General features: G+C 43.0%; 1 long non-coding RNA gene and 1 pseudogene across 1 annotated transcript; both read right to left on the bottom strand.

Annotated features, from left to right (window-relative positions):
- Window positions 1-2,009: 2,009 nt before the first annotated feature.
- Window positions 2,010-10,401, bottom strand: LOC146660258 (uncharacterized). Its single transcript, XR_014913514.1, has 2 exons — window positions 4,672-10,401; window positions 2,010-3,308 (listed from the first exon to the last, which is right to left on the bottom strand). It is a non-coding gene; the product is annotated as an uncharacterized LOC146660258 (long non-coding RNA).
- A 7,911-nt stretch (window positions 10,402-18,312) lies between these two features.
- LOC146660259 (uncharacterized) lies at window positions 18,313-19,442 on the bottom strand (annotated as a pseudogene).
- Between the last annotated feature and the right edge of the window lie 6,612 nt (window positions 19,443-26,054).

Genomic DNA, 26,054 nt, shown 5'->3' on the forward strand with positions numbered 1-26,054 from the left:
ATCCCCATGCTGGGCAAACAGGTTTTGCAGCTGTTTGAGCTAAAATTTTCCAGTTATTCACATAATGAAAACTGTTAGAGTTGAATTGTTAGATGTTTGTCATTTTTATGTTTACCATTTGTACAGTGTTTTAACTGATGAAACTCCACTGTCCTTCCCCCCAGATCCTCGAGGTTCTGGTGGGGGGCTGTAATGTTTTATTGCAGATACATCCTATCTGGAAGATCTGCTTCTTTTGATGTAGGCTTCCTGCGTTTACGACCCTTTAGTCAGCAGGAGGTCTAACACACACACACACACACACATTCTTAAGGAAGTTCACACATATACATAAAATGCTTTCTCTTAGAACCAAGGGGGCGTGGCTTTGTTCTGACATGTTTTGTGTGAACTGTCTCTCAATAAAAGGTAGCAGGAGGAAGTCAGATCTGGGGGTCATTTTCGTGGTGGACACAGACGAGGCCTCCCTTGCGCAAATAATCGATCGATCGACTGTCTTGTTTTCTTCATGATGAATAAGTCTCTAGAATTAGCGGGGCTTGTGGAAACACAGACCCAACATTTATTTGGTCCTTCGGAGCCGGAGCCTAACATATTGCATCCACCGAGGAGAGGGAGAGGACGCCACCGCAATGTCTGGGGTGATTGACGTAAAGCCCTGGTGTTTCACTTTGCTTTGTTACCAGGCCGGGAAGTTTGCGCCTGACCTCCCCTCGGGATGGATGACAATTGATGGGATTCAGAGACTCTTCCCATGAACGTAAACAAACAGTGAGTACAGAAGGCCTTAGAGAGCGGCTACGTGCCCGTGCGTGAAAGCAGGTACGTGAGCGCGCAAGCTGTGCGTGTAGACGCAAGCTGCCTGGTTTCTCCGCCAGTGTTTTTGTTTTAATCTTTTTTGATTTATTTAAGGAGGGTTAAGTCGGTTTCTCCACCGAATAGAAGGAGGGCAAGGACGGTTTCTCCACCGAAAGAAGGATAGAGCTCTATAAAATAAAAAGGGACTCCACAGTTAAGGACGTTGAGTGAATGGTTTCTCCACCAATGTTAAGGAGGAAAGAGCTCGCCGCGGTAAGGGGGATTATAGGCCTTAAAAAGAGTGTGAATGAGCGTATGCGTGTGTGAGTGCCAGCAGCACAGAAGGAAACCTAAAGCGGTGTTAACGGAATTCTGTGACCTGTTGTGTACACGTAGCCTGGGTTTTGGAGTAAGGTGTTACCTGCCGTAAACTTAAAAGAATTGTCATAATGGGGAATAAAATGTGTAAGTCTGCCTTAGAAGGGGATGTAAAATTTATGGAGAAATTTTCACCGGGCAGCACGCAGTATGTAGGTTGTTGGCGTGAAAAATATGGATTTGAAGGGACATCAGTGGAAGTTAAAGGTAAAATGCTTGTAGAAAGAATAGCTGTAAGTGTAGCAGGTAAAACAGGGAAAGCGAAGCAGAGGAAGGAATTGCAGTTAGCAGTTGCTAAGTTGTGGCTGGAGCAGGCTCAAAAGAGAAGAGAAGCACAGAATGTTAAAAGAGCAATATTGCAAGCAGTAGTTGTGAAACCTGAGGATGAAACCACAGCTCAATCCACTGCAACTACTTTAGAACAACACCGTAGAAAAGCATTAGGAAGAGCAAGAATGTTAGCAGAAAGAAGAAGAGCCAGAGAAGAGCGTGAGAGAGCAGAGGCAGAGGTGGAGGAGAAATTAAAGGCTGAGTATGGAGAGACATTAGGAGCAGCATTGAGTCCAAGACAGATTAGGCAGGGCAGGAAACAGAAAGTAAGATTAGTGAACACAAACGTTACAACCACATATCCATCCCCGACACAACACAAAAAAAAAATATGGTGTTTCTGTCCCAGAGTGTGAAGATGAAGAAAGTTTTTCTCCTGATCCATTCCGTGAGTGTGAGCATGTTTGACGTCATGGTGTGTGTGAAAAGGTATCCAGCTGGGGCAGACGTGATTCTGCAGATCACCTGCCCAGTGGACAAAAAGAAATAAAATAGTTGTGTGGATGAATGATAGCATGAAGAGTGTTTGGTGTTTCTCAGCCTGAAACAGCTGTAATGCTATTTTCTGTTTTGGAGAAAAGTACAGTTAAAAAAAAAAAAACAGAGAGAGAGATGTGTGTTGTTTAAGCAGTGATGAGAATAATGAAAGTGTGATGAGAGAGGAACACAAAAACATACAGAAAATGCATTAACTATACTAACCCTACATGCACATACACAGTAAATGATACTCGTGAAGACCAGACAGCATCTTAAGCATGAGATTCTGTTTGTCATCTTGTCCAAGTCACTAGTAAGATGAAAGTGATACATAGACTAGTGGACTGAATATTATAGGAAGACAGATGGTTGCATCATAGAGGAGAAAACAGAATGCTGATGAGAGGTCTTAAATGAGTGAGCTGAGTGAGCTGATTTTGAGTTTCTGGTGTGTGAAGACGTTTTACCATGGCACACAATTAGTTACATGAGAAGAAACGTATTATGTGCTGAGACAGGAGGGTTATGCTGTGTGTTGTGTGTATGGCTGATTTGGATGAATGTTTGAGATTAAACTGGCTGTTGATTTGTCTTTTGTTATTAAGTTGAGCCTGCCAATTGGGTTGTTACGATTTATCCCCCTGGCATGAAGAACACGTGTCATGACTTAAACAAGGCCTTTCTTTCCTTTGCTTTCCTTTATTTTCTTTCTTTTATTTTGTTACTTTCATGGTGCACTGAAAGTTTTGTTTGATGATCCATGTTTGAGAAGATCTGGATGATTAGAACCAAAGCGTCGTCGAGAAAACTGTTGCAAAGTGAGCTTCTCCAAAATTAAAATGGGCTCAGGAGAAAGCCACTTATTGAGACAATTAGGAAACAAGTTCCTGTCCAAAAGGATTCAACGAGGAAATCCAGTCTAAATTATTTTTTCTTTTTGAAATGACGTCGTTTTGCTGAGTGTGGAAACGAATGCGACGATAATTTCCACAATTAGCAAAAGAAGAAATCACTGAGTGAATGAAGTAAGAATTTTAAAATAAATGGGGAACTGACTGACTGACAAAAGCTGACAAGACTGACTGACTTAACACCATTGTGTGAAGTTAACCCCCACCTGACAAAGGTGTGGATGTATCTCTGTGTGTGTCTCTGTTGCAGGAGCAGAAGGAGACCACAGGAGGAAACTTGGGTCACATGACTATGTGAACTTTGAAAATTTAACCTTTTTAGTTTAAATTTTCTGTGTCTGTGAATTTACCAGGTACCATTCACTACCTTGTGTTGCTCACAGAGATTACTGTGAGAAAGAGTGTATACACCTTGTTACACCCCGGCCTAGGCAACCGGCGTGCAACTCAGGAAAAATAGGAAAAAGGGAAAAAAAGGGCCCCCAAGCTCACTGCTCTTAGGGAGGGCGAACTCATAAAAAAAAACTAATACGAGCTACCACAAAAATAATCCCAAAACGAAAGTATCGACCACTATTGTCTTTAAAGCAAAATATGATATTTATTTACATCACAACACAAGGCGCCAAACTATTTACAAGGGGGGGGGAAGATCGCGACCATGACATACAGAAACACCGGGCTTAAATACATAGAGGGAGCAATTAGGGAATGGATCACAGGAGGGAAACACAGCTGGGGCAAATTAGACCTGACGAGACAAGGAAACGTAAACTGAACACACCAAGATAACACAGACTTTCAAAGTAAAACAGGAAACACATAACAGTCACGCCAAACCAAAACGCCTAAAACAATACACTGCCAACGCCGAACCATAACATACCCCCCCACCCAAAAAAAACAATCATTTAAAACATACAACCCCAACGAAAAATGTTCGTTCCATGTCCAGCCCATATGGCACCGGCCGCCGTCCCGCCGGCGACGCTGATGGCTGGACGGGTCCTCCAGTGGAAACGGAAAACTGGAGCGGGCCCTCGGATCCTCCAGCGAAGACAGACGAAAGGCTGGAGCGGTCCCACGGGTCCTCCAGCGAAGACAGACCAGCTGCAAACACGGACACGCAGCCCACCAGCTGCAAACACGGACACGCAGCCCACCAGCTGCAGAAGGCTGGAGCGGTCCCACGGATCCTCCAGCGAAGACAAACGAAGGCTGGAGCGGTTCCCCGGACCCTCCAGCGACGGCAGATGAAGGCTGGAGCGGTCCCTCGGATCCTCCAGCGAAGACAAACGAAGGCTGGAGCGGTTCCCCGGACCCTCCAGCGACGGCGGATGAAGGCTGGAGCGGTCCCTCGGACCCTCCAGCGACGGCGGATGAAGGCTGGAGCAGTCCCCCGGATCCTCCAGCGAAGACAGACGGCTGAAGCGGTCCCTCCCTCGGACCCTCCAGCGACGGCGGATGGCTTAAGCGGTCCTCGGACCCCCCAGCGACTGGACGAGCCCCCATATGTTACACCCCGGCCTAGGCAACCGGCGTGCAACTCAGGAAAAATAGGAAAAAGGGAAAAAAAGGGCCCCCAAGCTCACTGCTCTTAGGGAGGGCGAACTCATAAAAAAAAACTAATACGAGCTACCACAAAAATAATCCCAAAACGAAAGTATCGACCACTATTGTCTTTAAAGCAAAATATGATATTTATTTACATCACAACACAAGGCGCCAAACTATTTACAAGGGGGGGGGGGGAAGATCGCCGAACCGTAACAACCTGCGCAGCGCTAACATTTACATTTCTTTTTACAGCAGATGGCTAATCATGTGCTTTGATCATGTGATTTACAGCAGGACACAACTTAATGATGTTTTTCTACCACAGGATTACTGAGATTTTGTATGAAGAGAACTGTAGTTACAGGCTATATGTTGATGGTGAAATTACACTGTGTTGTTGAGAGAATGTTGGAGAAAATGTGAATGTTACAGGGGAGAAATTAATACCATTTCAGACATACTGTGATGAGACCATTGTTACTTTTCCACAGCGAGTGTTAACTTTACAACTTTTCATAGCTCCTCTGGAATCTGGATGGCCGACACCTGACAACCAGGATGAACCGCGTGTTTGGCTAATGTTTGTTTTTCTTTAAGAGTGCTTGTAAAGGATTCAGCACAGACAGACAAGTGATAATTGAACAGATGTGCAGTGGTTACAGAATAGTTACATGGAGCTCATTATCTGACCACACTGTTGGGCTCATGGTGAGTGACAAACTTAAGGGAAGTCACTGATTACAATGTGGAATGACATTGAGATGTTAAACAATTTGGAACAAATTATGGGAAAAAGTAGGAGTTTAATGAGTTTAGAATAAACCTGCAATGATACTTGTCTCTGTGACGCTGAATACTTTATTACTCTTATGATCTATAGTTAGTTGCAAATGTGAAGTTGTTTTAACTTTAAGACTTTGTCTTCTAGGATACAGGCTCAGGGTGGAGCTGGGAGCTAAACAAGCTAAACATTTAAGTGCTGACTAATGCTTTTACACAGGGTTACAGCTTGGAGTGAAGCTGCTCCAAGGGACAAACCCTGGAGATTGTTTTAGAGAGAATGTGCAACATTCTTGTGCATGTCTCATTGGGGAGTTGACACGTGGCGAAAGCCGTGTGGCGAGAGGAGTGTCATTTTTTAATTTGGAGAAGGAGTGACTGAGAGGATCGCCCACAAGATGGAAGCTGAGGCCTGGAGAGAGTCTTCAGGAGGATCGGAGATCACCTTCAGCACAGAGAGCTGTGCTACTGGGCTTCCAAAGGATTGTCACGAGGAGATCACCACGAGGAGACTTTGCACAGCAAAATCTTAAATAAGATGAAAGAGTTACGACGTTGACGTTAAGGAAGACAACTAAGGGGTACGACGTGCTCTGCCTTAAAATCTTCAGCAGCGTTGGAAAATGGAACATGAGGGAGCGTGCCAAGCTCCAAAAAGTGACAGCGCAGAGGAGGTCCAGCGATGAACTTGTGGTTCTGTGAACAGCACAAATGCCAGGTGACTGTAAAATAACTAACAGCACTTTTTCCACAAGTGAAGCCAGTAACTTACTATCCTAAAAGATTAGCTCTAGTTGCTCGTGCTTTACCTCCATGCGTGAGATCAGTATGTGCAGCAGCTTAAGCTGTACAATGTTTCAATAGTTTATTTCACCTTTTGACAGTGTTAGTTCCACACGAGGTAGATGTTTACTACTGCAGACTAAACTTACATTTCTGTCACCTACAAGACACTTGTCTTTAATGTTACTGTTTCTCTCACAACCATACATATTACCATAAAGTGGTGCACAATTCTGAATCTGTCAACCCTTTTTGCCAACGAAAGAAGAGGGCACTTCTCATGAGAGTAGAGAGCGCGAGGAGAAGAAGTGTAAGCCGAGGGATGACTTAATAGCTGTGCCACTCGTTGAGGGAAAGGTTTGGTTTGTTGATGATTTGAGTTTTACAACAGCAGAGGGACAGACTAGAACAGGTTTTACTGTAGCAGACAGTGAGAGAGTTGGCGGTGCTGGACCAAGGCCAGGAAGATCGTGAAGGACCTCAGCCATCCCAACAACAGACTGTTCTCTCTGTTGAGGTCAGGAAAGCGATTCCGCTCCCTGAAGACCAACACAGAGAGACTGAGGAGGAGCTTCTTCCCGCAGGCGATACGGTCTCTCAATCACACCACCACACAGTACTGACCCACACATATGGTTCTTACACACACACTGGACTTTCTGGACTTTGTTTTTGCACAACACTGGTCACTATATTCTTCATTTCCGGTTAATACTTGTACAGCTGCTGTTATTGTGTATATATTTATTTATATTTAGATTTCTTCATACATTCTTATATAGTTCTATATTGTGTATTGTGTATTTTGTTGTACAGTTATTTTATTTTCAACTTTAATTTATATATTTTATCTTATTCTTCCCAGTTAAATTTACCCTTCATTCTAATTTGTGTTGTACAGTTATTTCATTTTTAACCTTAATTTATATTTTATTCCTTCCTAGTTAAATTTACCCTTTTTAATTTTTCATATTTATTTCCTATCTTATTCATAGCCTTTTCCTTTTTTGTTTTCTTTAGGTCACGAGCAGTTGTCCAAGCATTTCACTACATATCGTACTGTGTATGACTGTGTACGTGACAAATAAAATTTGAATTTGAATTTGAATTTGAATTTGAGAGTTATCTATGTAGGACAACTAGCATGCTTCATATTTGCTTGAGCAGCAGAGATGCTAGCTTTAACGGAAGTGTGTCAAGCTGTAGAGAGACAATATACACTGAGAGCCAGTGTGTATTTGCTACTGTACATTTCCTTGTAGTGCAGTGAGTGAGACGAGGTGTGACAACCTCTACAGGGAAACCTGTAGAACGCACCAAACTCTTGCAAAATCTGCTGGAGGCAGTGTTATTAACCAGTGGAATTGCCGTTTGTAATTGTGCAGCACACATGCGAGGGCAAGATCAAGTTGCATTAGGGAAAGTTTCTGCAGATAAGATCGCAAAAGAGGCAGCTTTAGTTAAACATGGTGTTAACATTTTAGCAGTGCAACATCAGCAGACATGTAGGGCCACTCACCTACAGCAGGAAAACAGTTGTGACTTACAGAGGGAGCAAGCTAGCAGGATGGTGTTTATTATCTGTGTGATAAACCAATACTGCCTAATAATTTGTATAAGACAGGGGCAGGGATAGCTCAGTAGGTAAAGTGGTCGCCCCATGATCGGAAGGTCGGCGGTTCGAATCCACTTAACGGCTACCCTGAGGTACCCCTGAGCAAGGTACCGTCCCTACACACTGCTCCCCGGGCACCTGCTTAGTGGGCTGCCCACTGCTTCACTGAGTGAATGGGTCAAATGCAGAGAAAAACAAGTAATTTCCCCATGGGGATCAATAAAGTATCCATTATTATTAAGACTGCTGCTATTTTGAGCCATGGGCCATGCCATGTCTCAACAGGAGGGAGATGAGCAGTCGTTATACTCACTCTAGAAGTAGTTTATACTTTAGGATTATTTAAATACTTTTTAAAAAAAAAACTTTTTGCAGGCAGAGAGAACTAATAGAACAGTAAAGTTAAGACTTAGGAAGACAGACAGGACATGGTTAGACTGTATAGAATTACTTAAGATATACATGAGGATTCCTCCAACAGAGAATGGTCTGACTCTTTGAGATTACATATGTTAGAGCATTTAGAGTTCTTCTGTAGTGATGATAGAAAAGCAGAAGAGAGAGCATATTAGCAGATTAGATGCTTGAAATGTTTAAAAGTAAAGAAGTCATGAGAACAAATGATCTGCCAGATGATTCTGTTTCTCTGCAGGAGCAGAATCTGATGTCTGGAGATTGGATGTTGATAAGGCCATGGAGAGGAAGTGCTGGTCCAGTCCGCAGTGGAGAGGTCCCTATCGGGTGCTCCTGACAACGACCACAGCAGTGAAGATTGCTGGAAGAAACACTTGGATACATCAAGCGTACTGCAAGAAGGTGACACACATCCAGGCCAGCTCGGAGCAAGTGGCAGGAAGACCGGGTATAAAGGGGGGGAAAGCCTCCAGGGCCCCTCGTCTCAATCCGGTGAAGAAACCAACTGAGCCACAGGTACTCATCAGAATGGCTGGGAATGTGCTGTGCATCTTCTTGAGCCTGTGGACCCTGAGTGGGATGACAGGGAGCGCACTGGAACAGAGCAAACCACACCCAGTACCCGCATGGGTTTTCAACAACTACTGGTGGCAGTTTATGAACACAACCGCTCACATAAAGAACGAGACCAATGGTTATGCTTGTGCCACTGGCTACACATTCTTCTGGACTGTGGCCATATAGCATCACTGAGAGCGAGACAGTTTGTTTGGTTGCTTTAGCAACACATCCAGGGACACTGCTGACTTTTCAACTGCTCGGAACCTGAATGGAAGGTTGATTCACCAGTAGCTGGTAAGGTGAACTGCTCTGGTACGACAGACAGTACTGACTCAAAGAATATGACTTGTTGCAGGACATTGAACAGTTAAACGAACTGGAAACAGGCCAATTGCCTATGTGTATGAAGGACAATGGATTAGTCCAAGTTGGAGATTTATCATGGAATTTGTGCAACATCACCTATTCTTTTGTCTTCTGTAAGAAGGATGTAAACAGAGAAGCCTTTTGTCTACATTTACATCATAAACACTTGAGGTTTTGAGCCAAGAAGATCAAAACAGCTTGATCCAATTTCCTTTACAAAGCTTTTTCTGTGGTGACAACAGGACAGGAGAAGAGTTGTAAATGCAGATAATTCACCAGTTGACTCTAACCCCCACAGGATGCCTACAGTGAGAAGATTTGGGGGGTTGATAGGAGTCATAAAGAAGGGTGTTGACCAGGCTGCAGCTTTGAAGCTAGCTGAGAGCCACACGGACAAACAATGAAGTCAACTGATGCGTTTAAATGCCTATGTCTGTATACAGTTGGATTGTAGTGACACATGATTTTTGAGAATGATGATTCTTCTTGTTCGACTGTTGACATTCAGTTGTTTACTTGCAGAAATACATAATGAATTGCACCAGGAGTAGATGAGCCACAAGGCTGGATAGCTTGGTTAATGTCTGGTCCTTGGTGGCATCTTCTTTTGAAAATATTAACTCCTGTTTTTGTATTGTTGATACTGATTTTCTTATGTATAGGATGCATTTTACCTTGTATGAGATCAATGCTGACTAAGATGATTTCCAATACATTTGTTAATTATGTACTTTTATAACAACATGATATGACTGAAATTACTGACATGACAGAAGCCTGTGTATAAATGATGCCTGCTCTGAAAATGTCAAGCAAGAGGTGCATGGCTAGAATGTACTACATAGGAATAACTGGAGCATAAAAATAACATAACAGGAGGGAATGTTAGAGTTGAATTGTTAGATGTTTGTCATTTTTATGTTTACCATTTGTACAGTGTTTTAACTGATGAAACTCCACTGTCCTTCCCCCCAGATCCTCGAGGTTCTGGTGGGGGGCTGTAATGTTTTATTGCAGATACATCCTATCTGGGAGATCTAACACACTTGTCTGAATTTCTACGAACATTATTGCTAAGGATTGTCTTATTGCATTGGAGTCACACTGGGTTAAATATGTACACTTGGGTTTTAAGGGGTATTTATTATTTTCTTCTTTTTTTTGGGTTGTATGGAAGCCCCAAACGCAATTTCATTGTTCTTGACAATGACAATAAATAAATAAATACTAAAATACTAAACACACACACACACACACACACACACACACATTCTTACAGAAGTTCACACATATGTCTTAGAACCAAGGGGGCGTGGCTTTGTTCTGACGTGTTTTGTGTGAACTGTCTCTCAATAAAAGGTAGCAGGAGGAGGTCAGATCTGGGGGTCATTTTCGTGGTGGACACAGACAAGGCCTCCCTTGCGCAAATAATCGATCGATCGACTGTCTTGTTTTCTTCATGATGAATAAGTCTCTAGAATTAGCGGGGCTTGTGGAAACACAGACCCAACAAAAACCTATACTTTGTTTCGTGCGAGAACTCCATTCAAATACATGTAATAGTCAGAAACGCACTGTCTTGGCGAAATAAAGTGTTTTTGTACAACTTCATGAAGTTAGCTGTAACTTTTGATAGAAGGCTCAGACACACATATTTACGGCTTTATCTTATAGAATTCAATATTCCCGTGTTGAGAAAACAGGTTTTGCAGCTGTTTGAGCTAAGATTTTCAAGTTATTCACATAATGAAAACTTATACTTTGTGTAGCACCCTCAAGGATTGACGTACGCACGATGTAGTTATAAAACAGGGTTTATTCTGGTCTTGGCAACCCGTGAGAACTGCTCACGGACAAAACAATAAAACAAAAACATCACATCAAAATGCGCTCTTGTACTTAGTGCCAATCAATCAAAAATCCTTAATTACAGAAAATAAACATTTATTTTATTTTATTTTATTTTTATTTTATTTTACTGAATACAGTGTTCCAAGCTGGAACAGATTAATGCCAATTAAAGTTGAACACTGTGTACATGCGCTTAAAAAAAGAGTCGACTGCCCGACTGCACAAATTCCATTAATTTGTATTTGCTGATATTGCTCTAGGCTGATAGCACTATATTGCATCCAATGACGTATTGTAATCATTTCAAGATTCGTTATTTTGTTGTTTTTGTTTTTAATTAGTGCGTCACAGTCTTGTATCCTTTGCTCTTATTTCCTTTTCAATATACTGAAAAGTCAGGCGCAGTGAATCAGATGATTTGTTATTAGGAGACTTCCACTGGATGCAAAGGGCTGCACTGAATGTGGGAGCTTGTAGTGTGGCCGTAGACATAGCTGTAGAAACAGAAAATAAACATTTAAAATACACAAACCTCATGAGCTGACATCCAGGAGGTGCTAAATAGTCCTTTATGGCCTTATTGCCTTATCTTCCATCTTCTTTGTCAATTATTTCCACTCTTTAAACGATATTTTCTCCATGTGTGGAGCTAACTGTGAGTTGCAGCATGCAAAGGAGGGCGCAAAGGAACAAAATCCAGACATACAGCTTAACAAATATCAAATGCAACAAACATCAAATGCAAAAGACCGTTACACTCCCACCAATCACTTGTGATTAAAAAGAATAAAGTATTGCCTATGAACTAATGAACGGCTTTTGAATGAACTATCATGAATTATCCTTTAAGCAGAGTGCGGTGGAGAATCTTCTTCCGCTTCCATCAGAATGACTGTCTTCTGAATGGGTCTTTCCAGGTGAACAGGTTTGGAGGTACGTTTTCCTGCCCTATCCAGGGTTGGATCACTCAGCAGCAATTTCACCTTCCTCACTTTTCCATCCTTTCCAGGATACACTTCAATGATCCTTGCCAACTTCCACTGGTTGCGTGGAGTTATCTCATCCTTCAGGAGGACAACATCATTGATCTTAGCATTTCTGTGCTCTTTGGTCCACTTCTGTCTGCCTTGAAGATTTAACAAATACTCCTTTTTCCACCTTGTCCATAAAGTATTGGCAAGTAGTTGAACACGACGCCACCTCTTACGGAGATAAAGATCTTCTTTCACAAACCTTCCTGGAGGTGGAGAGATGATTGTGGACTTCATGGTTAGTATGTGATTCGGTGTCAAAGGTTCTGGGTTTGATGGATCACATAGTTGGTCAGTAGTCAATGGTCTGCTATTAATCATTGCCATGACTTCATACAGGAATGTCCTCAGAGTGGAGCTGTCGAGTTGTTTGGCTGATTGTTCCAGAATGGACATGAGAACACTTCTTATGGTGCGAATTTGTCTTTCCCAGACACCACCCATATGACTAGATGCTGGGGTGTTCATGAGAAACTCACAGTCCAGTTTCCGTAGCTTGGCTTGATCCATTTCCTTAAATGCTCCAATAAACTCATTTCTAGCGCTGACAAAATTCGTGCCTTGATCGCATCTTATCTGGCGAACTGTACCTCTGATGGCCATGAATGCACGTAAGGAGTTGATGAGGGAATCTGTAGAGAGATCGTCAAGCATTTCAAGATGCACTGCTCTGGAGCGCATGCAAGTGATTAGCAAGCCATAACGCTTTAGCTCCTTGCGGCCTTCTTTGACATAAAAAGGACCAAAGCAGTCCATCCCACAGTAGGTGAATGGCGGTGTGGTCTCCATCCGATCCTCTGGGAGGTCTGCCATCTTCTGCTGCTCTGTGCGCCTTCTGAACCTTCTGCATTTTACACATTTATAGATGTAAGATGACACAATCTTGCTGCATCCAAGAATCCAGAATCCGTTAGCTCGAAGTTCATTCATGGTGATCCCTTGTCCTTGATGGTATGTCTTCTCGTGATAATGTTTGACCGTGACTGTCTCTTGGCAGGATCGCAGGATGCTTGACATTGGGGTGCAAAGCTGCATGTGTTAAGCGTCCGCCTACCCGAAGAATGTCTTGGTCATCAAGAAATGGACATAACTTGTGTAACTTGCTAACCTTGTCGTTCATCTGCATCACATCATGATGTTGCAAGGTTTTTATTTGCTGAGCAAAGGCTGTTTCTTGAACCATCTTTATGATTGTTAACTCTGCTTCCTTTCACTCTTGTAGGCTCCTGATGTCGTGTGATCTAATCTTGTGATCCTTCGCTTCTTTCACATAGCACTTGAGTCTAGCAACTGCCTTAATAATCCTCGACCAGTCGGAAAACTTGTGTAAGCAATCTAACAGTGACCTTTGTTCCTCCACTTGTATCTTGTGGACTTGAACCTTCTTAACCTCCGGGTCACTGGTCGATAACTCTCCCACCTTAATTTCCCCACTGGGTATGACCTTCTGCCAAAGGAGGTCTGGGCCTTTGAACCAGTTTGATGCTACAAGTTGTTCTGCTGTGAGACCTCTTGAGGCGTGGTCCGCCGGATTATCTTCGGAAGTTACATACCTCCATTGGGTTGAATCTGTGCTTTGTTTGATGTGTTCCACTCGGTTTGCAACAAACACATGAAATCTTCTGGCTTCATTGCTGAGGTATCCGAGTACCACCTTCGAGTCAGTCCAATACCTTTCTTCTGAAATTTCCACTTCCAATTCCTTTTTCAGCATGTCACCAGTGCGCACAGCAACAACGGCCGCCGACAACTCAAGCCGAGGTATAGTTGTGACTTTGGTTGGTGGAACTTTTGATCTTCCCATCACCAATGAGCAGTGGACTTCACCAGTTGTGCTTACTGCTCTGAGGTAAGTGCACATTCCATATCCAGATGCACTTGCATCAGAAAAATGATGAAGTTCGTAGTGCTGTGCCTTGAAGTTCAAAGGAATGTAGCATCTGTGAACCTTTACGTCTGCAAGGTTTCCCAGGTCACGCAACCAATACTCCCACTGAGGTCGAAGTCTGTCAGGTAAGTTATCATCCCAGCTGAGTTTATCTCGACACATTTGTTGCAAGATCTGCTTTCCCAGCAGAATGAAAGGTGACACAAACCCAAGTGGATCGAACACTGAGGCGACTATGGCCAATACTCCTCTTCTACTACTCTGAACTGAAATTGATCTGATGCCACACACCATTGTACGCCAAGTGCTCTTTCCATGTGTACTTCACCGAATGCCATATCTAGCTCTTTGGGAGCTGCAGCGCATTTTTCTTTCGGAAGCGAAGCTAGAACTTTGGTGCTGTTTGAGATGAACTTGTGTTTGCCCATGCTGCAGAGTTTGCGTGCTTCATTAACCAGCTGTATTGCCTGATCTTCAGTGTCAACACTTGCTAGTCCGTCATCAACATAGAAGTTGGTTTTGATGAACTTGATGGTTTCTTCATTAAAACTTCCTTCCCCTTCAGCTGCAAGATGCTTGAGGCCATAGTTGGCGCAACATGGAGAAGATGCCTCTCCAAATAGGTGTACCTTCATCCTGTAGACAGTGAATGGAGTTTCAAGGTCACCGTTCTCCCACCACAAGAACTGTAGGTAATCTTGGTCACAAGCATCCACATGGAATTGGTGGAACATACGTTCGATGTCACACATGAAAGCCACTGGGCCTCTTCGGAAGCGACACAAGACTCCGAGCAAGGTGTTTGTTAGCTCTGGACCAGTGAGGAGATGGTCATTTAAGGAAGCGCCTTGGAACTTGGCAGAGGCATCAAAGACGACACGAATCTTTCCGGGTTTTTGTGGATGATACACACCATGGTGTGGGATGTACCAAACTGGTGTCTTGTCAATGTCTTGCTCTGGGACCTTTTCAGCATCTCAATGGGCTAGGATCTCATCCATGAATTTCTTATAGTCCATGTAGTACTGCTTGTTACTCTTGAGCCTTTTTTCTAAACATTTGAGGCGATGAATAGTAGGGGTGCAACGATATTCGTATCGATATTGAACCGTTCGATACAGTGCTTTCGGTTCGGTACGCATATGTATCGAACAATACAAAATTTGTAATTTATTTTATCAACTTTCCTTCTGACGATGCTGTCTGTGTTGAGCGCTCAGTGAATCTGCGTTCGACTGCTCCGCCTAGGGTCGACAGTGCAGCCTAGGCGGAGTAGTCGAACGCAGATTCACTGAGCGCTCAACACAGACAGCATCGTCAGAAGGAAGAGCGCAGGGCAAGCTAGCGAGACAGAAGTTAAGCTCTCCTTACAACATGGACCTCCCCCACCCTCATTCAGATCTGGCGTTTGGAATTATTTTGGTTTTCATGTGACGTATGACCCTGAAGGTAAGCGAGTCATGGACTAAAGTAAAACAGTATGTTGGCTGTGCCATGCAATGCTCAATTACATGGGTGGGAACTAGTGTGTTAGCGCAGTTAGCTCGTTAACGTGTTGGCTGTCTAGCCCCATGCACGGGGCGATCGGCGGTAGCTCGTTAACGGAGATTTGCCGTGTTGTGGCGTTAAGGTCATTTCAACGAGATTAACCTGAAAGCACTAGTGGGAACACAACGAATATGACTGCACATTTACGCTGACATCATCCTAGTGCAAAGATAAGTGGAAGCAGAAAAAAAACAAGCAAGCATGCTACTAACTTTAGCCAAGTCATTTAGACAGCTGTTTAATATGCTGCTGAGAATATAGCCCAGAAGAAGCGGATAGTATAGCTTTTATTTTGGAAAGAGACATTTCTCTGTAATAAACTCTCTTTTCCAAAGATGAGTGATTCCTCAATCAGATACAGGGCTCGCAATATCGCTAGCCCGACGTCCCGGGGCTAGCGATTTTTTCAGTCGGGGTACCAAAATCTATCTCTGCCCTGCCCGTCGGGCTTTTGTAGGAAGGAAAAATATATGTCAATGCTTTTGCATTCTTTCGGAAATGTAGCTGGGTAATTATGTCATTGGCATCGGTGAGCCACTGTCAATATGTGACATATTGAAATCGCGTTTGAATTTGCGCTTGTTTTTTTGCTTTCACTTTGCAATCACGTGAACTGTGTATAGAGAGCGACAGCACTGATCTGTGAGTGATGATAATTTGTGCACCAATTCCTCTGACATCGTCTTATTAATTGTTAGCTTACTATGCAAACATGACAAGTGAAATCTCCTGCAGCAAGCTTAAACATGTGAGAGGTTGATCGCGCAGAGAATCGCTGAGCTTATGTGAGTCCGTGTGTAAAAGCAGCAGGATATATATTTGACTACGATGACCTGGATGACTGAGAACCTTCACAGACAGATATATATTTTAGTTCTGCTGAGCCAAATAAGACAGGTCAGGGTGAAGAAGTGACAGCCAAAGAAAAGCTTACCACAAAACGGAGAAGTTATGACAAATCAGACTATAAGGCAAAAAGAAAGTACAGCTTTATGGTTTCATGGACAAAAGAATTTCTGTGGCTGCAATATGACGAGCTAAATAACCAGGGCTGCACATAAGTGGTCCGCAGGTGCGTATTCGCTGTCAAAATAAAAAACACGCACAAGGGTTAGGGTTAAATTTAAAAACTGTACTTTTGAGTTAAAATATATATTTATAATTTTAATAAATGACAAATTAAAAAGGCATGAACATTTTTTTGTATCGAAAAAACTATCGAACTGTGACACCAAAGTATCGAACCGAACCGAACCGTGAATTTTGTGTATCGTTGCACCCCTAATGAATAGCACATGCCTTGTTGTTTGGCAGGTTCGGCCTTTCACTCTTAAATGGGAGTGGCATTTCAAAATGACCATCCTCTTTGTGCCTAATGCCGGCCTTCATCTTTGTTAAAAATTTGAGATCTTCTTGAGAGACCTTTGTGTCTTCTGGTGCTTTCTCAACAAAGTCAGACTCCAACATCTTTAGGACCTCTGTGGGAGAGATCATTTCCTTTATTTGAGTTCTGTAGACATAGTGAACCTTGTTGGTGAGATTTGAAGAGGGATTAATGTCAGGCACCACTTCCTTCACAATGACTTGGTGACTTATTCCGAAGGCGTCTCCATAATCGAGACATGGATTGCCATAACCCACAATACTCCATCCCAGATCAGTTCTTTGCGCAAACGGCTGATTTTCCTTTCCAGACACAACCTCCCAAGGAACAAGTGCTTGGGGGCAGTTGTACCCAATCAGCAGATCAACATCACAGCTTTGTAGTGGAGTGATCTCACTTGCAATGCATTCAAGATGAGACCATGCCTTAGCTGTTGCAGGCGATGGAATGTGATCTCGGTTTGCGGGAATAAAGTCTCTGGCATACGTCACTGGTAGGGAAATGGTCTTATTTGAGTAGAACCCTCTGACTTGTAGACCTGAGAGCTTGCGACAGGACACAACTGTGTTTCTTGAAGACTTGGTAGTGAGCTTTAGCTGAGTCGATTCACCTTTGATATGCAGAGCTTGTGCCGTTTCTTCAAGAATAAAGGCCGTATCGCTCTGTGTATCAAGGAGCGTGTACACAAGAATTTCATGCTCTGGCTCACCTTTGGTTGACACCCATACTGGAATAATGGAAGATGTGTGAGTGTCGTGAACATTCTGTTAGAAGTTGCTTCACTTGTTGTTGGTGTGACACTGTTGTCTTGTGAGACATCTGCGTTCATTTGTCTTGTCCTGTCACTGTTCTTGTGTGGATTTCTCCTTTTTCTGTCTTCCTTCGTGCGATTGTCATGAAGACATGTTGGATGTCTTTTATTGCATGTGTCACAGGTTTCTCTCCCTTCGCAATCTTTGGAGCGATGACCAGAGTTCAGACAGCCAAAACATAACTTCTTGTCTTGAACAAACTTTAGTCTCTCAACAATGCTCTCATTTATGAACCTTCTACACTTAAGTAGGCTGTGACCCGACCTTTCACAGTACACACAACTAGCACTAACAGTCCTTTCATTTGAGTTAGTTGCTAGCACCTTTGCTCCATTGCCTCTGCAATTGCAATTTTGGCTTCTCGTGAGATGAAATCTACAAATTGGCTGAAGCATGGAAAGGTGTGAGTCTCTTCTTGCACTTCTGTAACCTTTCTGTTCCACCTTGAAGTAAGCCAATCTGGAAGTTTTGCGAGCATTTTTTGGTTTTCATTGCAGTCATTGAGCACTTCAAGCCCCTTCATTTGCGACATGGCTGTCTTACAGCAGCAAAGGAAGTCAGCAAATGCTTGAAGTTCCATACTGCCTTTAGAGCTTGCGTGCGTCAAGTTTGTCTCTGAAGGCCTTTGCTACGAGGAAGGGATTGCCATACCTCTCTTCGAGAACTGTCCATGCTGCATAGTATGCAGACTCTGTGCCAAGCGGGAAGTAGCCTTCTATTGCCTTCCTTGCAGGTCCACTTACATATTTCCTCAGATAATAAGTCTTCTCTTCAGTTGGTATATTTTTCCTGTCAATCAGAGTCTGAAAGGAAATTTTCCAATCATTATATCTGATAGGGTCGCCACTGAATATTGTTGGCTCTGGTACCGGAAGACGACTTGCATTAAGAGACACTGCAAATGCTTTGACCAGATCTTCTGTGTTCACCTCTCGGTGCGGTGTCACATTTCGTGGCGAGGAACACCGTTTCATATGCTGGTCATTGTTTTCAGACTTGACTTCATTTTTCTTATCAGATCTGTGGTGAAGTAGGTTGTATATTTCTTCATCTGAACATTCACTTTGTTCATACACCCGCTGTCGAGCCTTTGCTGCATTCAGCTTTTTTACAGTCTCAAGTCGCTCTACTTCTCTGCGCTTAGCTTCTAGAGCCTTTTGTCTTTGTGCTATTTCTGCTTCTTGCCTTTCAATTTCCTTCATATGGATTTCTTGTTCAAGCAGAACTTGGAGAGCAGCCTCATTTGCTGCAACTTCAGCAGCTGCATCTTGTCTTTTAGCTGAGAGCCGGCTGGAGTGTCTAGAGGAAACCCTCGAATGCGATGAGAGCTTAGTGTGGTGTGACTTAACACTCATCCTGTCTGAGGCTTCTAACTTAGGCATAGACTCAGTCTCCTTCCATTTTTCATCCCTTTGACTTTTCACATCTGAGGCTACGGATTTAGATGAAGACTCAGTGTCCTTCCAAAGTTCTTCATCTCTTTGAACCTCCGCACTACTTGGGCTTGGACACTTTCTTACAGATTCGATAATTGTCTTTGTCATGGCTTCACACGTATCCATCCTTCGTCTTGTGTCACTATCTGGAGATTCAATACGTCTCAAGTCATCATAGGCTGCATTCACATCCTTAGAAGCACTCAAAACCTTGGAAACATGTTCTTGTAGCAGATCCTTTCAGCATTGACCATCTATAGCTCCTTTGGCATCCTTAATGACAACCTTCCACTTCTCATAGCGCACACTGAAACGATATGCAGCCTTCTTTATGTGCTCACCTTACAGTTCTTTGCCCTTTTCTGTCAATGTACGGACTCGTTGGCTCTGTCGTGCTCTTTGTGAGGTAGTAGAAACATCATCAGCTGTGCCTTCAACTGCTTGTAGTTGCTCATCTGCAGAGAGTTGTTCCACATCACCCTTTTCACTGACTTCTGGATTAGCCTCAAACTCTGCCATTGTTGGAGGGGTTTGGGTTTTTTTGTGTATCTTACTTAGCCTTAATGTAAAGGTGCAGCAGCTTAAATTTGATTTGGTAGTTGAGGAGCAAATGAATATTAATCTACGTTTACTGTTACAACTTTAAAGCACAGTAATTACTATTACTCCTTAACATCACTTAACATGTATACTTAAGTCACATTACATATCTTGTCCAAGCCAGTAATACTGTTTCTTACAGCAACTGCTGAAGCCCACCATATGCACAATGCACAGGTTACTCATCACAACATTAACTTAACACTGTATGAATATCAGTCACTTAAACAGCAGAAATGTAAACAATGAGAAATAAAGAAAAAAGAAGAAATATTCCAGTCCTTTGTTCCTTTATAAAAGGAAACTTATCTTAATTAATTTTACAGTCCATTTTTTTCTTTTTATTTCTCTTTCTTGAGGATAATTATATTGAGTCCTTCAACTGAGGAAACACTTATTTTCGGGGCACCTGACTTTCCTGCGGGGCTGCGTCCGTCATCTACCCGTGCAGAGCGGAGTTCTCACTGTAGCACCCTCAAGGATTGACGTACGCACGATGTAGTTATAAAACAGGGTTTATTCTGGTCTTGGCAACCCGTGAGAACTGCTCACGGACAAAACAATAAAACAAAAACATCACATCAAAATGTGCTCTTGTAATAAGTGCCAATCAATCAAAAATCCTTAATTACAGAAAATAAACATTTAAAATACACAAACCTCGTGAGCTGACATCCAGGAGGTGCTTAATAGTCCTTTATGGCCTTATTGCCTTATCTTCCATCTTCTTTGTCAATTATTTCCACTCTTTAAACAATATTTTCTCCATGTGTGGAGCTAACTGTCAGTTGCAGCATGCAGACACCATGTGCGCTAGCAAAAAAAGGTGGCTGGGTGGAGACCCAAACAGCAAAGCTGTACCCTACACAGTTCACCACCAGAGGGCGTAAAGGAACAAAATCCAGACATACAGCTTAACAAATATCAAATGCAACAAACATCAAATGCAACAAACATCAAATGCAAAAGACCGTTACACTTTGTTTCGTGTGAGTTCCCCATTCAAATGCATGTAATAGTCAGAAACGCACTGTCTTGACGAAATAAAGCCCTTTTGTACAACTTCATATAAATAGCTGTAACTTTTGATAGGCGACTCAGACTCACATATTTATGGCTTTAGCTTTCTTATACAATTCAATATCCCCGTGCTGGGCAAACAGTTTTTGCAGCAGTTTGAGCTAAGATTTTCAAGTTATTCACATAATGAAAACCTATACTTTGTTTCGGGCGAGTTCCCAATTCAAATGCATGTAATAGTCAGAAACGCACTGTCTTGGCGAAAGAAAGCGTTTTTGTACAACTTCATATAAATAGCTCTAACTTTTGATACATGACTCAGACTCACATATTTATGGCTTTATCTTATAGACTTCAATATCCCCGTGCTGCGCAAACAGGTTTTGCAGCTGTTTGAGCTACGATTTTCAAGTTATTCACATAATGAAAACCTATACTTTGTTTCGTGCGAGAACTCCATTCAAATACATGTAATAGTCAGAAACGCACTGTCTTGACGAAATAAAGCCCTTTTGTACAACTTCATATAAATTAGCTTTAACTTTTGATAGACGACTCAGACTCACATATTTATGGCTTTATCTTTCTTATACAATTCAATATTCCGGTGCTGGGCAAAAAGGTTTTGCAGCTGTTTGAGCTAAGATTTTCAAGTTATTCACATAATGAAAACCTATTGTTATGTTACTGCCTAGTTAGTTTCATGTTTTAAATGTCAGTAAATGCGCCGCCCTGTGGTCCCTTTAAGTTGATATTTTGTGACAGTAGAAGAAGAGTTAGACAGGAAGTTCATGTTTTCTTGCTATGTTGCTTCGAGATGGCTGCTCCACATTCATGTCCTTCTTTGGGTGTTTGTTAAAGCATTGTCTGTAAGTACTCAATGGAAAAGCAATGAGACACTCCAAGTGTTGTCTTTATGTGTGATGGACCACAGTTAACAAGTTTTCTATGTGCTATTCATATGTAAATGAGATCGCCAGTTCATATGCTAATTAGCGGTGCTAATCGTCATGCTAGCTTCTCAAATGCATTGTTATTGTCATTGGCACAAGTTGTTGTTAACAGTACAGATGAGTAATGTACATTTCCACATATGTTTTATTGTTACAGTTTCACAAAATGAAAGAATCAGTAAACTTCTCAAGATCTCATCTATTGTCTGGAGTTCCTGGGTTCATGTTTAGCTGTGTGGATAGCTAGTCAGACTTCTAGCGAAGCCATTTACAGTGAAAAGACAGCACCACAGCAAACATCATAGCTACAGAAGCCACCGCGTGGAGCTACGACCATCCTATAAGCTAAGTAAAGTATACGGGCGGACACAATCAAAATACAACAAATCCAAAATGTCTGAAAGTAAATCCTCCAAAGCCGAGACAGAGTCAGTCCGTTCCCACAAACCACCATCAAGAGCAGGTTCGTCAGCTAGCATTGAACTGCTCAGAGCAAGAGCAAAGGCTGAAGCTGCTCAAACAAGAGCCTCATATACAAAGAAAGAAATAGAAATTAAAGTCGAGCAAGCACGCTTACAAGCTACTCTTGACGCGCTGAGAGCGGAACAAGAGAAGGAAGCTCCCATAGCAGAAGCTAATTCTTTAGAAGCTGGTCTACTTGAATTAGGCTTCGAAACACGCAGTGTAGCTTATGGGCCACCCCTATCTGAGAGCAAAGAAAAACGCACTGCGCAGTATGTTTTGGAACAAACAGCTATCAATGCAGCAGAATCAACAGCCCCAGTAAAAACTGAATACAAAGACCCTACACCCGCCTTTCAAGAAATTGCTATAAAAGAAGGAAACAAAACAAACTGTGCTGCTACTCATAACGAACTGTACAAGCCCCCATCCACCAACTACAAAGAGTTTACACCTCTTGTTCAGACACCATATAAATCCAGTTATACTCAGGGCAATGAACATGCCCCGAGCCAACACACTTACGACCTCGCCAAATATCTAGCCCGCAGCCAGCTCATTACTACAGGCCTTACCAGCTTTGATGACCAACCCATGAGTTACTGGGCATGGAAATCATCTTTCAAAACCGCAATAGCAGGGTTAGACCTTTCACCAGGAGAAGAGCTGGATTTGCTGGTGCGCTACCTTGGTAAAGATTCAGCTAAACAAGCCAAACAAATGAGAGCTGTCAATATCAGATGCCCTGAAGTTGGTTTAGCTATGGCTTGGGACAGACTTGAAGAAATATATGGCTCCCCAGAAGCTGTAGAGCAAGCTCTCTTTCAAAAGGTCGACAGCTTCCCTAAAATCACACTTAAAGAGCCTTATAGACTCCGTGATCTTGCCGACCTAATGTTAGAGCTAGAGACAGCCAAGTTGGACAGTTACTTACCTGGCTTGACCTACTTAGACACATCAAGAGGGATCCAAGCGATAGTCGAAAAATTGCCGTACAATCTACAAGAAAGGTGGATGAATACTGGTTCAAGGTACAAGCACGATTATGGCGTCAGCTTTCCCCCCTTTACTGTGTTTGTCAACTTCATTCGCACTGAAGCCAGAACACGAACTGACCCTAGCTTCAGCGTCCACAGCCCTAACCAACCCATAACATCAGAACGAAGACACATGCACGAAAGGTTCTCCAAAGGACCCATATCTGTTCACAAAACTCAAGTACAGGACAAGGCAGATGCAGAAAAGTCTAAGTATGCTGTGAATCCAAATAAACAGTGCCCAATTCACAGCAAGCCTCATCCTCTGAAAAGGTGCAGAGGGTTCAGAGAGAAACCCTTGGAAGAGCGCAAACAGATCCTCAAAAAATTAAACGTCTGCTTTCGCTGCTGCTCATCTACTGACCATTTAGCCAAGAACTGTGAATCAGAAACCACGTGCACTGAGTGTGACAGCAAAAATCACATTTCTGCCCTCCACCCAGGTCCAGCACCATGGGAGTCTAAATCGCCCCCTTCCCCACAGCAAGGCGGGGAGAGAGACAAAGCAGACACCCAAGAAGTCACATCTCGGTGTACTGAGGTGTGTGGGGAAGGAGTGAGCGCCAGAGAATGTTCAAAAATCACACTAGTGAATGTATACCCTGCTGGACACAGAGATCAAACAAAGAAAATGTATGCAATCTTGGACGATCAGAGCAATCGATCGCTGGCACGTACCCAGTTCTTTGATGTTTTTCAGATCCAAGGAGAGAGTCGCCCGTACATGTTAAAGACGTGTGCCGGACTCACAGGAGTATCAGGAAGAAGTGCTTCTGGCTTTATAGTAGAGTCAGTGAATGGAAAGGCAAGTCTTCCTCTGCCAACACTCCTCGAATGTAACGAAATTCCAGATAACCGCTCTGAGATACCAACTCCAGAAGCTGCCCAACACCACGCCCATCTACGACAGATTGCCAACTTGATCCCGCCATTACACTGCAAAAACTCAAAATCTTACCAAGTATATTTGTCTTATTTCTAGTCAAAATTATCTCATTACACTTAAAATAAGACACAATCAGCTACAGGGCAACATTTCAGTAAGCTAAAGGAACTTGTTTCAAGACAGTGAATCTTGAAACTAGAGATTTTTCACTTGTTCCACTGGCAGATTTATTCACTTAATACAAGATATTTTAGCTTAAAATAAGTGAAAAAATCTGCCAGTGGAACAAGTGAAAAATCTCTAGTTTTTCTCTAGTTTCAAGATTCACTGTCTTGAAACAAGTTCCTTTAGCTTACTGAAATGTTGCCCTGTAGCTGATTGTGTCTTATTTTAAGTGTAATGAGATAATTTTGACTAGAAATAAGACAAATATACTTGGTAAGATTTTGAGTTTTTGCAGTGTAGACCCAAATGCTGACATACTACTACTGCTGGGACGAGACATGCTTCGAGTCCACAAAGTCCGGGAGCAGATAAACGGCCCAGACGACGCCCCATTTGCTCAGAGACTCGACATGGGTTGGGTCGTGGTAGGTGACATCTGTCTCGATGGAGTGCACAGACCCCCACACGTGAACAGCTATAAGACTTTCATACTGGAGAATGGCCGTGCAAGCCATTTTCAGCCATGCAACGGTCAAATAACTGTTAAAGAGACATTTACCAAAGCTCCTGAGCGCAGTCACAGCCTCCCAAGCCTTCCTGTGTCAGGATGTAATGTGGACAGCATTGGTCAGCAGGTCTTCACACGAACAGCGGATGATCACAAACTTGCACCATCAGTTGAGGATATGCAGTTTCTCCAAATAATGGACTCAGAGTTCTATCAGGGCAGCGACAATAGCTGGGTTGGTCCTCTGCCTTTTCGATCGCCTCGACAACGGCTCCCGAACAACAGACAACTGGCCTACGATCGCCTTATGTCACTCCGGCGCACTCTTGAAAAACGACCTGAAATGAAAACACACTTTCTGGAGTTTATGGAGAACATGCTTACCAGAGGACATGCTGAAGTGGCACCAGCTCTCAGAACCAGGAATGCTGGTACCTCCCTTTGTTTGGGGTTTACCATCCAAAGAAACCCGCCAAAATTAGGGTCGTGTTCGACTCAAGCGCCCCACATGAAGGAGTCTCTCTCAACGACGTGTTGCTAACAGGCCCCGACCTCAACAACAGTCTTGTTGGGGTGCTCATAAGATTCAGAAAGGAGCAGGTGGCCATAACGGCGGACATTGAACATATGTTCCACTGTTTTGTTGTCAAAGAGAGCCACAGAGACTTTCTCCGCTTCTTGTGGTACAAAGATAACGACATGTCATCTGAAGTTATAGAGTATCGCATGCGAGTGCACATTTTTGGGAACAGTCCCTCCCCCTCTGTCGCCATATATGGGTTGAAGAAAGCAGCAGCGACTGGTGAGCTAGATTTTGGGATTGAGGTGCGGACATTCATTGAGCGAGATTTCTATGTCGATGACGCTCTCAAGTCATTTCCTACTGAAGAAAAGGCCATACAAGTTCTCCAACAAGCTCAACGGGCTCTTGCTTCTTCAAACCTCAGACTACACAAAGTAATCTCCAACCGCCCTACAGTCCTAGAAGCTTTCCCACCAGAGGACAGGGCAAAAAACATTGGAAACTTAGACCTGTGTGCTCAAGACTCGCCAGTGCAACGCAGTTTGGGGCTGCTGTGGAATGTTGACACAGACACCTTCACATTCAAAGTTGACAATGAGCAAAAGGCCTTCACACGTAGAGGTGTCCTCTCTACTGTCAACAGTCTCTACGACCCTCTGGGGTTTCTCGCTCCAATCACAATTCAAGGCAGACTGATTCTTAGAGAACTTACCAGCTTGACGGACGACTGGGATGCAGCACTCCCAGACAACATGAAGGCAGAGTGGAGCAATTGGAAGGACTCACTTCAAGATTTAGAAGATCTCCAAATACCACGCCCCTACACTTCTCTCTCTACATCTGGCGCCCAAACCAAAACACTTTGTGTATTCGCTGATGCATCCGTGAAAGCCATTGCAGCTGTCGCTTACATCAAACTGTCTACTTTGAACAAAACAGAAATCGGCTTTGTGTTTGGAAAAACAAAGCTAGCTCCT

This window comes from Rhamphochromis longiceps, linkage group LG10, assembly GCF_057381845.1.
Source record: "Rhamphochromis longiceps isolate RC_006_pf linkage group LG10, R_longiceps_female_GT1.1, whole genome shotgun sequence".
Taxonomy (NCBI): Eukaryota; Metazoa; Chordata; class Actinopteri; order Cichliformes; family Cichlidae; genus Rhamphochromis; species Rhamphochromis longiceps.